The sequence below is a fragment of the Myotis myotis genome, unplaced genomic scaffold (assembly GCF_014108235.1).
Source record: "Myotis myotis isolate mMyoMyo1 unplaced genomic scaffold, mMyoMyo1.p scaffold_m19_p_1, whole genome shotgun sequence".
Classification (NCBI taxonomy): domain Eukaryota; kingdom Metazoa; phylum Chordata; class Mammalia; order Chiroptera; family Vespertilionidae; genus Myotis; species Myotis myotis.
This window is the reverse complement of record NW_023416313.1, coordinates 75,028,514-75,044,753: the sequence shown is the minus strand read 5'-3', so window position 1 is coordinate 75,044,753 and position 16,240 is coordinate 75,028,514. Positions and strand designations below refer to the sequence as shown.

At 37.8% G+C, this 16,240-nt stretch overlaps 1 long non-coding RNA gene across 5 annotated transcripts in view; it reads left to right on the top strand.

Moving 5' to 3' along the window:
* Nucleotides 1-16,240, top strand: part of LOC118672080 — a 96,114-nt gene that overhangs the window by 65,535 nt on the left and 14,339 nt on the right. For 4 of the 5 annotated variants that reach the window (XR_004972986.1, XR_004972984.1, XR_004972985.1 and 1 more), the window contains one exon: nucleotides 2,485-2,661. The exons of the other annotated variant lie outside the window; for it this stretch is intronic. This is a non-coding gene — a long non-coding RNA (uncharacterized LOC118672080). Of the gene's footprint in view, nucleotides 1-2,484; nucleotides 2,662-16,240 lie in introns of those variants that run through there. 5 annotated transcript variants of the gene reach the window in all.

Sequence of the window (16,240 nt, the reverse complement as noted above, 5' to 3'; positions counted from 1 at the left end):
TTATATGTATATATTAATTATATGTTGCTTACATATATCCACATATGATTGTATACATATATTTACATATATGAACATTATATACACATATGTGTAATATATACACATTATATACACATATGTGTATATTATGTGTAATATATACACATTATATACACATATGTGTATATATGTGTATTATATACATATACATGTATACATATATATGCAATATAAGTGAGTGTTTAGTATATGACCCAAATACTATTACAAATCATTGAGTAATGCATTGACTATTTAAGAAATGGTTCTGGGATAATTAAAATAGAGAAATGTCTCTACTTCATATATAAAGACCTAAATATGAAAAAACAAAGCTGTAAAAAAATTTAGATAATAAAATGTTTTTAATATTGTGTGAGGGAACAATTTCTCAAGCAAGACTCAAAAATTTAAAAAAAATAAAATATTATTACATTTGAAACATTCTGCATGCTACAGACTTAAAGATATCAGCAGCAACTTAAAGGAAAACTGAATGGCCAATAAACACGAAATGAAGCTCAATCTGTATATTAACTAGGAAAATGTAAACTAAAACAAAAACAAAAAAAATAAACACTTAATCGTCCACCAATAGTGGGAGCTTTTTTGCAATATTGCACAGTTAAAATAAATACACTAGATCTACATTAATCATAGGATAATTCTCAAAATAATCCTCTGTCCCGGCTATCTCTACCCAGAGGGAAGAGGGATAGATGGGATGTAGGTGTGGGACTTTTGCTCTCATTTGCAAATTTCTTTATCCCTTCCCTAAAAGAAGAGGAAGGAGAAGGAGGAAAAGGAGAGGAAAAGGAGGAAGAGAAGGTGGAGGAGGAGAAGGAAGAGGAGGAGGGCAAGGAAGAAGAAGAGGAAAAAAGTAAAATGAAAGCTGAAGCAAATATGGCAAACTTATCTTTTTCATTTGGGTGATAGGTAAAAATGGTTTCTTTATTTCATACACTTACATATATTTCAAGTATCTCATAATAAAAAATAAGAAAAGCATGGTGCAGAACCTTTATTAATCTCAGTTGCCTATGTTTTTATCTCACCAGTATTTCTATTATTTTTAATCTTAATTTCAATAGTCTTCACTGTGCTTTCACTTTCCAGATGGTCGATTTCCACGGAAGTGAACACCTTCATCATGTTCAAACTCACCATGCTTTCCTTTATAGTAGATATTTGTTTTTTTAAACAAATAACATTTAGTTTCCACTTTAAAACACAAAACCCATATTTACTTTGTTTCCTGATTCTACATATAATATTCATCTGTGGTTTCTGATAAGTTTCCTATGATACTCACCATCTTTAGAAACAACTTCTCCATATTGTTGCTCTTTATACAAATCAGTTATATTGTCCAGAAAATCATTTTTTAGTTTTGTTCTTTCTTTTTTTTTACTGTCTGTTTTGGGATGGCTTCTCTGAGTCTCTCGCTAGGCATTTTGCAACTGTTCTTTGTGAAATAAACTCCTCCTGCTGATCAGTATGCTGTCATTAAATCATAACTTTAACAAGGAGAAGGATGTTCTTACTATCTATATTGGAATTTTTTTCCAGTATGTATAAGTTAGAAGGGCTCAATTTAGAAAACAAAATGTTGGTTGCTAATCTATCACTGACTTAACTAATAGTCAAAACCTAAAGTCAGACTCAATGATGAAAAAGAAATGCAGATAGTACCTGTGCCCTCAGGTCTCTAGTTCCTTACCTGAACTTCAGTCTTGAGCGGTAAATACTGTAGATCTTTAATTTGTTCCTACCTGAGTCAGCAGAAGTAGGTAGTGATCATTGTCTGATTATTCCTGGCAGCTTTCACTCATAGCTTGCATCCTTGCTCCAGGAATATGGCATCCCTCCATTTGCTTCAGCAGAACTATACTATATTCATCTCCCGTCCACTCAGCAGAGTGTTACCACCTACAGTGTTGCTTTTTCTCTCTGGGATACTAGCATCCTGTTTCACAATGGCTAGCACCTATGGAACTGAGTGTTCATGGGAACAAAGACTAGTATGTCTTCAGCGTGTTGCAGTTATCCATAAGAGAGACAGTGTGATAAATTAGAAAGGTCACTGGGCAAAGGATCAGGCAAACATGGTTGGATTCCATTCTTTTATTGTAGTGAAATGAGAAATCAGTAAAATTTTAAGATAAAATCCTAAGTCTTGGAAGAAATTCCAAGCTTTCTAGAGTCTTCTATAAGCTCTGCCCATTCATCCTTCTCTTCTGGTTGTTCCCAAACACTGAACACACATTTCACTTGCCTTTGCCCCTGGCCACTCGCTAGTGGGAAGATTGATAAGCATTGATATATGTAAAACTTTTTATACACTCCAAAGTTGTATGTATGTAAATACATATTAATTGCATAAAATTGTTTTTTCTTTCTTTTTGCTGTTATATATTCCTCCCTGCTCCTACCGATTGGAACTCCTTGCCTCATCATCTACAGTGATTGCCAGAGGAAAGAAGGGTTGGGGAAGCCAGAAGAGGGATAAATGGTGATGGAAGGAGACTTGGCTTAGGGTGGTGAATACACAATACAATATACAGATGATGTATTACTGAATTGTATACCGAAAACCTATATAAGTTTATTAGCCCATGTCACCCCAATACATTCAATTAAAAAGAGAAAATAAGAAAATGTTTTCTTTCTCGCTTTTTTCCTAGGATCCCCCCCTTGTCTAAAATGGCTCCATTGTAGTTAATAATCTGGGGTGATGAAAGGCATAATTTAGGGCCATTTACCTTCTCCATTAGCAGGAAGATGGCTTCACTTGTGACAAATAGAACTGGTGATCACCTCAGGCAGAAGACACAGGACATTTGCTGTCACTGTAGGTCACTGGGGCTGTTCCCTGTGTCTCTTCGTGTCCATAGCTGAGCTCACAATTTTTAAGTTCCTCCATAGACTCCCTTAGAAATTTATTTGTCACTCTATGTATAGCTAGGTCTTACCCCTCAGCAACTGAGCTCTGGAGAGAAATTTCAGGTTGCTGAGAGAAAGCATAGTTTGGAACCCAGAGGCCTCAATAATTCCACAAACACCAGATAGGAGATGCCAACTGCCCTCACTCATACAAACTCACTCCCATTGCACTAACTTGAATGAGGACAAGGCAAACTTTTGCTCAGAACAAACAAATGATTCCTGTCCATCAGATAGCAGTTTATGCATTCAGGAATGGTTGGTCCATGATGTAGTCAATGTTGTAGAACAAAAAAGGGGGCTTTTTTAGGCTTTAAAAGTTATTCCTACCCATTGTAGAAGATTTGGAATGCACAAAAAAAGCATAAAGATGAAAATAAATATTTGAAAATCCCCTCCTCCAAGAGCAATAGAATTTTTAGTGATAAGAGACCAATAATGGTAATAGAAATCGTCAAGCTAATGCCAGGCACTGTGTGGTTATCACAGTGACCTGGGCAGTCTGGTTGCACAACTGTGCTCTTAATCCCTGTTGCTGACAATACTCTCTGATATACCTGCTGTAGGATCTTAGAATAATCGTAATGTTAACAACAAAATTATAATTATGGTTTAGGCACCCCACATGCATCATCTTAGTTAATCCTAACAATAACCCTTTCAGGTAGATACTGTTATCACCCGCATTTGTCAGCTGAGAAAACTGGGGCCTAGAGAAGTGGTACATTTGCTTGAGGCCAAGTTTACACAGTTAGTATGCAGGGAAGCTGAGATTAAAATGGGCCTCTTGACCAGAATCTTTCTCCTTGGGGATCATGATGAACATTTACTGCTTTCCTGACCTATTGGAGCTGGAAGGGATCTCATCAGTCATCTTTTCCAAATTGCTTATTTTATAGAAGGACAACTGAGAATCAGAAACATAAAGAAATTTGCAAAAGGAAATAGAATCAGTTAGTGGCCATGATCAGCACCCTGGCATTCTGGGCTCTAGTTGGAAAAAGTACAAGGGGTGTCTCTGGCCACTGGGCAATTCAGGGGAACAATTTTACACTTTTAAACATCATTTCCTACATCATTGTCTCTTGGAATCCTGTGACACACACAATTCTCATATTTCGTTTTTTTTTTTTTTTCATACAGTAGGAATTCACCCAGGAAAAGTGCAGTTCAACCTGTAGGATGTTAAACTTCAATTCTGAGAAACTAAAGGCAGTGTCTGGAAGCCAAAATTCTAATCCCACATAAGTCATGGCATGGACTTTTGACTTTCCAATTCCAAATGATAATATATTCCTCCATGAGCAGAGGTAGATCAAAAATAAGAGAAAATAGCCTGAAAACCATGTTCCTGGCTACAAGGAGGAAACCTTTTTTAGTGCTGAATAGATGAAAGGTAATAGACACTTTAACCTTGGCTTTGGTGATCACCTCAGGCAGAGGACACAGGACACTTGCTGTCTCTGGGTGAAATGTCTTCATTCAGAATTCTTCTATTTTCTATCCATTTTCAATCCACAAAAGCTCCCTGTGAGGAAGAGCAGAGAAAGGCAAAAACACCAGGCAATGAGGGAAATATTTAAAGTCACAAGGTGAATGAGTTTCCTCAGAAACCAAGAAAGGATTTACAAGGAATCATGTGCAAGACACAATGGATTGTGACTTCTCCAAAGAATTTTCCAATTGGACAAGTACATGTTGGGCAATCTAAAGCTTTCTTCTTAAACTCCTTGTTCTTTGTCTCTGCCTCTTACCCTTTTACCTCTTACACAACATGTTGCTTTAACCTGATATATGCATTGAAGAGTAGGGGAAAGGCCCATTAAATCTGTAGTTCACCAAAATTCTAGCCAATAGAATATCAGAACGATGGCCAAATATTATCGTAGGCTGGGCTACTCATCAAATGTGCATTGCCCAATGCAGCTATTGTGTTTTCTGAGTGCACCATCTAGGCAGAACCTTCTCCTTATACATAAGCATGCCTAGAAAGAAAAAACAATTAAAGTCTCCCAGCTTTTTCTGGATCATAACATTTCTTGCCTCACTTTCCCCTATGACATAGCCCTTGCTCTTTTACAGTCTCTCTGTGTGTGTTTCTAACTAGACATGTGCTTTGGGGGCATTTCATAGCTGTTAAACATTTTTTAAAATGTAAGAAAAATATCTAATTGTTTTACTTTTTGTGTCAGGCTTTATTCTTAAAGGTTAGAAATGTTCTGCAGATGGAAAAGAAATGTGTTACAAATGACATCAGTTCCATCCATGGTTTTAACAAAGAAAAACTATATGGAGGTTGATAAATATGCTTGCCAATAATTAAAATAATATTGGCTTTACAGGCCAATTTATTTGATGTGTTACAATATTTGATAGGTGAAGAGAAAACCTCTAATATTATAAGCTTCAGCATCACTTGAGGAAGTGCCAAAAGATTCACTGGTTTATGGTGTTTTGTCTTTTCCAGTGCTCAGGTCACTGTTACAAGTTTGGCATAAGGTAATGCATTAAACCTTTAACACCCCTAGGGTACTAAATGCTTCCTCTCCATTTTGAATATTTGATGGTGGGTTGGTTTTCAAAAATCTACCAAACATGTTTTCTCCCTCATGATAGTTTATGAATTTCATTATCATTCAACTAAGTAGAGTGGCCTAAAATTGCCTAAGCTTCCTGAGGAATTAAAGATAACCATCACCAATAAATATTTATTGAGCACCCTTTTTATGGTTAAGAGACTGTGCCAGGCACTGTACAAAATTGAATTACAACTACACAGCTACTGCCCATAGGGGCTTGCAATCTAATTATAGACAACCAGATGAGATAAACACAGATGACAAGCTCTGGCCAGGCAACCACATATTGTTCATCTAAGAGAGAGAGAGATAAAAAAAGAGAGTGTACTTTATTGGGTTAAAAAATTAACCCTCCCCCCATCCTTTGTGTTTATCTCAATCTGAGTTTAGGAAATAACTTTATTTGGGTAAATGTTGATATCAATGAGGTCTTATTCAGCAAAAACAAAGGAGGCACACTTCATAATTCTTCATAATTTTTCTTGTCCTCTCCCTCTTTTTCTTCTTATACACCCCAAGAACACAGGCATCAATGTCATTTAAAGCAGGAACAATTTGTTTCAAAGGAGTAGCCTCTTGAAAAGCAACAGGTTCAAAGCCTTACATATGTTCTGCATCACCAAGGTTGTACAGGGGGTCAGCTGAGAAACAGAGTGATGAAGAGGGGTTAACAAAAACTCCTAATGTTTTATATCAATAATTCTCAAAGAGAGGTTCCTAGACCAGCATTATTATCACCTAACACCAATGGAATCAGAAGCTTCAGTGGGACCTAACAGCCTGGGCTGTCACTAGCCCTACAGGTGACTGAGGCCACACACCCTTGGAGAATCTCACAATGATTTTGAGACAACTCTGTTGCTACTCCCCATTTGTTGCCCACTGGTATAAAAGCCCCGAGCAGAGGCACCCCTAGGTTGTTGTTTGGATTTGAAAATATGTCACCATGATTTCTAGTTAAAAAGGACTTACACCTTTATCAAGGAAGGACTGAAAAAATTAGGGGAGGGAGAGAGAAGCCAACAGGCTTTTTGAAGGGACTCATTCCTTAGATGGGCTCCAACTTGCTTTTGAAAAGTCTGAGGGTAAGCACAGGGGCGGAAGCCTTGGTTAGTTGCTGCAGTGTCTTTCTGGGTTCTATCAGGGACTGCATAAGGTTAGTAGTCACTGCAGATGTATTATCCCCAGTGACTGATGATATTGATCCATCAATGAAGACATTGTGAGTGAAAATGATCTCAAATGGAGGAGAGAATTGCCTGCCAGAAACTGATGCCAGAAATTGCAAATTTGGAAGTCTCAGCATTGGTGAAAAAAGGAAATGGCCAAGGCAAGCACATAAGCAACACCAATCAGGAGGAATATGAAGCATATACTATTTCTTCAGACAAATGAAAATATAATTATGTGACTGTGTGTGGTCCTTATACAATGTATAAATTTATGACTTAGTAATCCAAGGAAGGGGGAAGGTAGAAAAGTCTAAGGATCAATGAGATATTTGAGGGGCAGGTCAAGAAAGTACTAACAACTTTATATACATTATCTGATTATATACATTATCACATTTAATCTTCCCACACTTGGAGAAGTTCAGTGACTGGTTCAAGGTTCCTACAGTGTATAAATATGGGATCCAGGACTTGCATTCAGGTCTGTTTAACTGCACACATCCTGTAGAATCCAAACATGTACAAAATTTCCACTGCATGTGAAGCACCCATCTAAGAACTGTCAATGCTTACTTCACTAAATCTAACAACGACCCACTTTTCGGTGATGACTATCACTCCCAGTGTAGGAAATAGGCTGAGAGATAGGAAGTCATTTCATTAGCAGTAATGGGCTTACTGAAACCCAGTCCTATAGCTTAGATCTTCAACTATGACTTGTTGTGGGAGTCAGATCTCCAATAGATGTAAAGCAAAGATGGATTTCAGTAAAGGGGGGACCACATGGTTGTGAGAGAAGACACTTTACGCTAAAAGTATTAGGCTGTGCTCTGATTTCTTTGTGAGGATAGAATGCACATTATTCTGATTAGGTTTCTGGAATCTACAGAAGTACCTTGCCTTTAGTGTCTCAGGAGGATGGTGGAGGAGAGAATACCTAGAGTAGGCTCTTGTATTCAAAGCAGCAGAGTGTTCATAGAACCCAGTCCTGCTCTCTCCAAAATCACTTAAGTAGCCACTTCCAAAAAAGGAAAGACTGGAGGGGAACTGCCAATGACACTAGGCTTGAAGAAGAACAAGTTTTGTGATTTAGAGTCTCAAGAATTCTTATTCCTACAAGGGACTTGCTTCAACTAGGAGCACCCCCAGAGACCTCTGTGAGGACTCAAAACCTGCTGAGCCAATTGCTGATATTTTTGCTCCTCAAATTATTTTTCAAGAATAATTCCTTAGGGGTAGGTAAGCACTTCTAAGAAATACATGTCTTGAAAGTGAATAGGGCATATTTTTAAGAATTAAGTAAAATAAAAAAGAATATGTGCAGTTAATATAAACAGATTAATAGAGGCATATTATTATATATTGGTGTTCTAGGATGCTAAACAAGAAAGACATTTAATTTTTAAAAGAATGTAAAAGCTTTCCCCTCCTAACGTTTTAAGTAATACAATTAAAAAATAATTCATTTAGCTATAATGTGCATATATATATTCTTTAACATAATTATGTTTATATACCATACAGCTAACCATTTATAGAATTAACTATGCATAATTTTACATATTTAAGTATATAAATATATAACATTTATTAAGACTTAATATTAAGCACACATACATTTATGAATAGCATTAATATTAAAATGTGAAGGAAAGCACCTGATGTTTTCAGTTTATGCGTTGTTATACCTCGAGAAGGCACATTTTAAAGAATTGTTTGCTTTAAAATACCTCAGTAAAGTTATCTATTAATGTAGTGCATTGGTTTTCTCAATAAAGAATGATGCCATTTAAAGAAATACTGGGCTATTATGTCCTCATGACAAGCATAATTAGGAATGTCTGTCTCCAAATTTCACAAGAATAGAGAAAAAGTTGTTGTTCAGCAGAGTCAAATCATAGTCTCTACCCCATGGAGTAATTTAAGCCCAGGCTGAATTAGGACAGGGACAGGTGTAATTGGGCTAGTGTCTGCTCTTTCCAGCCTTGCAATTACCATAATAAGATAGACTCCAGAGAGGTCAGAAGCTAACGGCCAGTTTGGCTGTAGCTTTCTAAGACTGTCATCGGTGAGAGAACAAGGAGCCCATTTGGAAAGGAGGAAAAGCTAAAAAGATGCTGATAATTGGCCTAGTGACAGGAGTGTCTGCCGGAAGACAACAGAAATAGGCAGCAGCACTGAAAGATGAGGTAGCAAAAATGAAGTCATATAAGATAAATGACCTTAGTGAATTTATAATTATATCATCAATAGGCTGGGGCATAGGGGGGCGGTTAAGTATTAGAAAAATCCTGTGTATTGACTATAAGTTGACTAAGGGATACCAACATGGACCAATTACCAGTCCTCTTGATGTGTACAAAGTGTCCAGGTCATCATGCAAACCTCCATGGAAGAGAAAGCTCTACCAGTTGATTTGCAAAGTGTCTAGGGACACTATCATGAAGTTTCATAATAAGTCATTGTGGGCAAGTGCACTTTAGAATTTTTGAAAAGAGACTCTCTTTAAGCACAAACTGCTTTATTTTTCTGAAAACTAATGCTGATGAAACAGGTCTGGGGGTGATGAATTCTCCCAGTGCATTATGCCCAATGATGGGCATCGTCGACCTTAACTCTAATTTTATCTGCTTTGGATCTGCAGGAATCTTTTTAGAGTCTGAACCAAGAGCCCACTGTTGAGTGTTTTTCCTTCCACGACTCGCGTGGAGTAGGGTTCGGTATCTGAAAGAGGAGCCGCACAGCAAATGAGAGAAAAAGACACGAGATAATTTTGCAATATTGGGGGACCAGGCGGCAAGTCCCTAAGGACTTCTCCCTGTGCTCAGGCCTCACCAAGCTTTTATTCATCTGGGATGCACCCATAGCATAGCCCTAGGCAGGTGACCCCCTGCAACAGGCAGACTAGCCCATCAGCAAGGATTTACATAATGATAAATGGGCGAGTAGTTTCAGCTACCACTGTCTGGACAAACAGAGGTGGCGCCTAGCTCCGGGCTTTGCTAGGGCTTCAAAGGCACCCAGCCTTGGGGGGGGGAGGGTTTCGGGGAGTGCTCTGTCTATGCTTATCAGATAGTGAAGGCAATAAACAGTTTCCCACACCCACCAATAGCTCATGCTGCCTCTACCCTTTTTGGTATAGGTCTGCTATTTCTGTTATCTTGGTCTCAGTCCCTTGTGTGAGTTAAAGTTCGACGAATTCTTTACTGATGCTTCTTCATCAGCCTTTTGCACTGAGTATGAATTTCTAGTCAACAATAACTGCCTTCATGATGCTCCTTTTTGATCATTGTAATTATGAATAGTAATTCCTCCAAAGTACCTCACATACTGGAGGTAAAGGAAACTGGGTGAAGAAAAGGAATTGGCTACTCTTTTGGCCCTGTTGAGTATGGAAATTGCTTTATCGCTGCTTTTACATTCACACTTTGTCTCCCTACACATTTTATTTTATTTTATTTATTTTATTTTTTTTATTTTATTTTATTTTTTTTTATTGCTTAAAGTATTACAAAGGGTATTACATATGTGTCCATTTTATCCCCCCGCCCTAGACAGTCCCCTAGCCTCCCCTATCCCCCAATGTCTTATGTCCACTGGTTATGCTTCTATGCATGCATACAAGTCCTTTAGTTGATCTCTTACCCCCCTACCTCCTGCCCCGCAACCCTCCCCGGACTTCCTGCTGCAGTTTGACAATCTGTTTGAGGCAGCTCTGCCTCTGTATCTATTATTGTTCAAAAGTTTATAATGGTCTCTATTATCCATGAATGAGTGAGATCATGTGGTATTTTTCCTTCATTGACTGGCTTATTTCACTTAGCATAATGCTCTCCAGTTCCATCCATGACGTTGCAAATGGTAAGAGTTCCTTCCTTTTTAGAGCAGCATAGTATTCCATCGTGTAGATGTACCACAGTTTTCTAATCCATTCATCTACTGATGGGCACTTAGGCTGTTTCCAGATCTTAGCTATGGTGAATTGTGCTGCTATGAACATAGGGGTGCATATATCCTTTCTGATTGGTGTTTCTGGTTTCTTGGGATATATTCCTAGAAGTGGGATCACAGGGTCAAATGGGAGTTCCATTTGTAGTTTTTTGAGGAAACTCCATACTGTCTTCCATAGTGGCTGCACCAGTCTGCATTCCCACCAGCAGTGCACAAGTGTTCCTTTTTCTCCACATCCTCTCCAGCACTTGTCGTTTGTTGATTTGTTGATGATAGCCAGTCTGACAGGTGTGAGATGGTACCTCATTGTTGTTTTGATTTGCATCTCTCGGATGATTAGTGACTTTGAGCATGTTTTCATATGTCTCTTGGCTTTCTGAATGTCCTCTTTTGAAAGGTGTCTATTTAGGTCCTTTGCCCATTTTTTGATTGGATTGTTTATCTTCCTTTTGTTAAGTTGTATGAGTTCCCTATAAATTTTGGAGATTAGGCCCTTATCGGATATGACATTGGCAAATATGTTTTCCCACACAGTGGGTTTTCTCGTTGTTTTGTTGATGGTTTCTTTTGCTGTGCAGAAGCTTTTTATTTTGATGTAGTCCCATTTGTTCATTTTCTCTTTAGTTTCAAGTGCCCTAGGAGCTGTATCAGTGAAGAAATTGCTTCGGCATATGTCTGAGATTTTGTTGCCTTTGGATTCTTCTAGAATTTTTATAGTTTCCTGTCGTACATTTAAGTCCTTTATCCATTTTGAGTTTATTTTTGTGTATGGTGTAAGTTGGTGGTCTAGTTTCATTTTCTTGCATATATCTGTCCAATTTTCCCAGCACCATTTATTGAAGAGACTATCTTGGCTCCATTGTATGTTCTTGCCTCCTTTGTCAAATATTAATTGAGCATATTGGTTTGGGCCGATTTCTGGGCTCTCTATTCTATTCCATTGATCTATATGCCTATTCTTGTGCCAGTACCAGGCAGTTTTGAGAACAGTGGCTTTGTAATACATCTTGATATCTGGTATTGAGATCCCACCTACTTTGGTCTTTTTCAGGATTGCTGCAGCTATTCGAGGTCTTTTTTTATTCCAGATGAATTTTTGGAGAGTTCGTTCTAGATCTCTGAAGTATGCCATTGGTATTTTAATGGGAAGTGCGTTGAATTTATAGATTGCTTTGGGTAGTATGGACATTTTAATGATGTTGATTCTACCAATCCATGAACACGGTATGTTCTTCCATCTGTTTATGTCTTCCTCTATATCTTTTTTCAACGTCCTGTAGTTTTCTGAGTAGAGGTCTTTTACCGCTTTAGTTAAGTTTATTCCTAGGTAGCTTAATTTTTTTGGTGCGATGGTAAACGGGATTGTTTTTATAATCTCTCTTTCTGAAAGTTCACTATTGGTGTATAGAAATGCCTCGGATTTCTTGGTGTTAATTTTGTATCCTGCTACATTGCCAAATTCATGTATTAAGTCCAGTAGCTTTTTGATGGAGTCTCTAGGGTTTTGTATGTATAATATCATGTCGTCTGCAAATAAGGACAGTTTTACTTCCTCTTTTCCAATTTGGATGCCTTTTATTTCTTCTTCTTGCCGAATTGCAATGGCTAACACTTCCAGTACTATGTTGAACAGGAGTGGTGAGAGGGGGCATCCCTGTCTTGTTCCTGTTCTTAGGGGAAATGGTGTTAGTTTTTGTCCATTGAGTATGATGTTGGCTGTGGGCCTGTCATATATGGCTTTTATTATGTTGAGGTATGATCCTTCTACTCCCACCTTGCTGAGAGCTTTTATCAAAAATGGGTGTTGAATTTTGTCAAATGCTTTTTCTGCATCAATTGATATGACCATGTGGTTTTTTTCTTTCAATTTGTTTATGTGATGTATCACGTTTATTGATTTGCGGATATTGTACCATCCTTGCATCCCTGGGATAAATCCTACTTGGTCATGGTGTATGATCTTTCTGATGTACTGCTGGATCCGATTTGCTAAGATTTTGTTGAGGATTTTGGCATCTATGTTCATGAGGGATATTGGCCTGTAATTCTCTTTCATTGTGTTGTCTTTACCTGGTTTTGGTATTAGGGTGATGCTGGCTTCATAGAATGAGCTTGGAAGTGTTCCTTCCCCTTGAATTTTTTGTAGTAGTCTGAGGAGGATAGGTTTTAGTTCTTCCTTGAATGTTTGGTAAAACTCCCCTGTGAAGCCGTCTGGTCCTGGGCTTTTGTTTGCTGGAAGCTTTTTGATGACTGCTTCAATTTCTTCCATAGTTATTGGCCTGTTGAGATTTTTAGATTCTTCCTGATTGAGTTTTGGAATGTTGTATTTTTCTAGGAATTTGTCCATTTCCTCCAGGTTGTCTAGTTTGTTGGAGTAGAGCTGTCCATAGTATTTTTTAACAATCATTTGTATTTCTGTGGGGTCTGTTGTTATTTCGCCTCTATTGTTTCTGATTTTGTTTATTTGGGTCCTCTCTCTTTGCTTCTTGGTGAGTCTGGCTAGAGGTTTGTCAATCTTGTTTATCCTTTCAAAGAACCAGCTCTTGGTTTCATTGATTTTCTGTATTGTTTTTTTGGTCTCTATGTCATTTATTTCTGCTCTAATCTTTATTATCTCCTTCCTTCTGCTCACTCTGGGGTTTTCTTGTTGCTCTCTTTCTAATTCTTTGAGTTGTAGAGTTAGATGATTTACTACCATTTTTTCTTGTTTTTTGAGATAGGCCTGTAGAGCTATAAACTTCCCTCTCAGGACTGCTTTCATTGTGTCCCATAGGTTTTGGATTGTTGTGTTTTCATTGTCATTAGTTTCCAGGATGTTTCGAATTTCTTCTTTGACTTCATTGGTAACCCAATCAATATTTAATAGCATGCTATTCAGCTTCCAGGTGTTTGAGTATTTTGGGTTGTTTTTATTGTAGTTTATTTCTAATATTATGCCATCGTGGTCTGCGAAGACGCTTTTTATGATTTCAATTTTCTTGAATTTGGGGATACTTTGCTTGTGACCCAATATATGGTCTATTTTTGAATATGTCCTATGAGCATTTGAGTAGAATGTATATTCCCTGGCTTTCGGGTGAAGTGTTCTGAAGATGTCTATTAAGTCCATCTGATCTAGTGAGTCATTTAGGATTGCTGTATCTTTGCTGATTATTTGTCTAGAGGACTTATCCAGTGCTGTCAGTGGTGTATTAAAGTCCCCAACTATGATTGTATTGTTGTCGATGTCTCCTTTGATATCTTCCAGGAGTTTTTTTATGAATTTGGGTGCTCCTGCATTGGGTGCATATATGTTTACCAGGATTATATCTTCTTTTTGTATTGATCCCTTTAGTATTATGAAGTGGCCTTCCTTATCTCTTGTTATGGCCTTCACTTTGAGGTCTATTTTGTCCGATATAAGTATTGCTACCCCAGCTTTCTTTTCCTTTCCATTTGCCTGAAAGATATTTTTCCATCCTTTCACTTTCAGTCTGTGTGAGTCCCTTCTAATGAGGTGGGTTTCTTGTAGACAGCAGATGTATGGGTCATGTTTTTTTATCCATTCAGCCACTCGATGTCTTTTGTTTGGAGCATTTAGTCCGTTTACGTTTAAAGTTATTATTGAAAGGTACTTGTTTGTAGGCATTTCTGTTTTTGTGTGGCTGTTTTCTTTCTGAGCTTTTTATTTCTTATTTTTATACCAGTCCCTTTAGCATTCCTTGCATTGCTGGCTTGGTGGTGATAAACTCCCTTAGCCTTTTTTTGTCTGTGAAGCTTCTTATTTCTCCTTCAAGTCTGAATGATAGCCTTGCTGGATAGAGTATTCTTGGATTCAGTCCTTTGCTTTGCATCACTTTGTAAATTTCCGTCCATTCTTTTCTGGCCTGATGTGTTTCTGTTGAGAAATCATTTGACAATCTAATGGGAGATCCCTTGTATGTAACTTTCCGTCTCTCTCTTGCAGCCTGTAAGATTCTCTCTTTGTCCTGAACATTTGCCATGGTAATTATGATGTGTCTTGGTGTGGGTCTTTTTGGGTTCACCTTGTTTGGGACTCTCTGGGCTTGTGTGACCTTTTTCTTCCCCACCTCAGGGAAGTTTTCTGATATTATTTCTTCTAATAGGTTTTCTAATCCTTGTTCATCCTTCTGTTGTTCTGGTACCCCTATTATTCGTATGTTGTTTCGTTTCATGTTGTCCCAAAGCTCCCTTAGGCTCTCCTCCTGTCTTTTCATTTTTTTCTCCAATTGCAGTACGTTTTGGGTGTGTTTTGCTTCCTTGTCTTCTAAATCACTAATTCGGTCCTCCGCTTCTCCTAGTCTACTGTTGATACTTTCAATGGAGTTTTTCATTACAACTATATCACTCTTCATTTCTTCTTGGGTCTTACTTAAGTTGTTGATTTTTTCATCTGTTTCTTCTAGCTTCTTCCATATGTTATCGATTTTTTCATCTGTTTCTTCTAGCTTCTTCCATATGTTATCGATTTTTTCATCTGTTTCTTCTTGCTTCTTGCTGAGGTTGTCGATTTTTTCCTCCATCCGGTTTATGCACTCTAGGACCCTTATTCTGAATTCTTTTTCTGTCATGTTGCATGCCTCTGTATTACTTAGCTGCTTTTCTGGAGAGTCCTCCTTCTCTTTCCTTTGGGGGTTTCTTTGTCTACCCATGTTTGATCTCACTGACATATCTAGACGTTGAGTCATTCAGTGGCTGCTCCCTTGGTGGCAGTGACTCCTTGGTCTGCGGTTCCTCTTCGGGCGGTTGCGGTAGCAGCTGCTCTTCAGTTGGCAGCAACTCCTCTGGTGGGTGCTGTTCACAGCTGTGGTGGCTCTTCTGGCTGGTGGGGCGAGGTTTCATGTACAGCTGCTGTTCCTCAGCAGAGGGTGTGGTGCTCAGGAAGTTGCTGTTGCTTGGATCTGCTGTGTTGATTTAAAGGCACAAAATACAACACAACAAGGCACCACGTACCAGGCACTATACTCAAATATATTCACGATATTAATAACCCCAAATAAAGGTGACCACCTGAATTAAGAGAATTAGGGGATAAGGAAGAAGGAAGAGAAAAAGAGAAAAGAGATAAGAGAAAAAAGAAAAGAAAATTAGGGACCAAAAAAAGGAGTGCAAAAATGAAATTGGGAAAAAGGAGGGGGGAAAGTAAAAGTGAGAAAAGAAAGGAAAAGAAAAAAAAAGAGCGAAAAGAGAGAATGAAGTGGAAGAGGGGAAGAGACTTTTTATATGAGGAGAATACTCCTATAGAACAGCCATTAATCCCAACAAATTCCAGCAACAGCTCCCTGGAGATGAATGCAAACTAGAAACAACCAATAATATAACGATGAAAATAGAATGGAGAACACTAATCCCAAAATAAATAAAGAGAAAATAAAATGGCACTTTAAAAAAAAAATGGTAAAATGGTAGCAGTAATAATACTGGTTAAAAATAAGAAGGTAGTAATTAAAAGGGTAAAATCAGGTGATGGAAAAAAGAGGAAAAAAAAAAGAAGAAGAGGAAAAGAAAAAAAAAGAAAAAAAAAGAAAAAAAATTGGTTTCTTAGTTAAAAGGTGAAAAAAAAAAAAATATTGC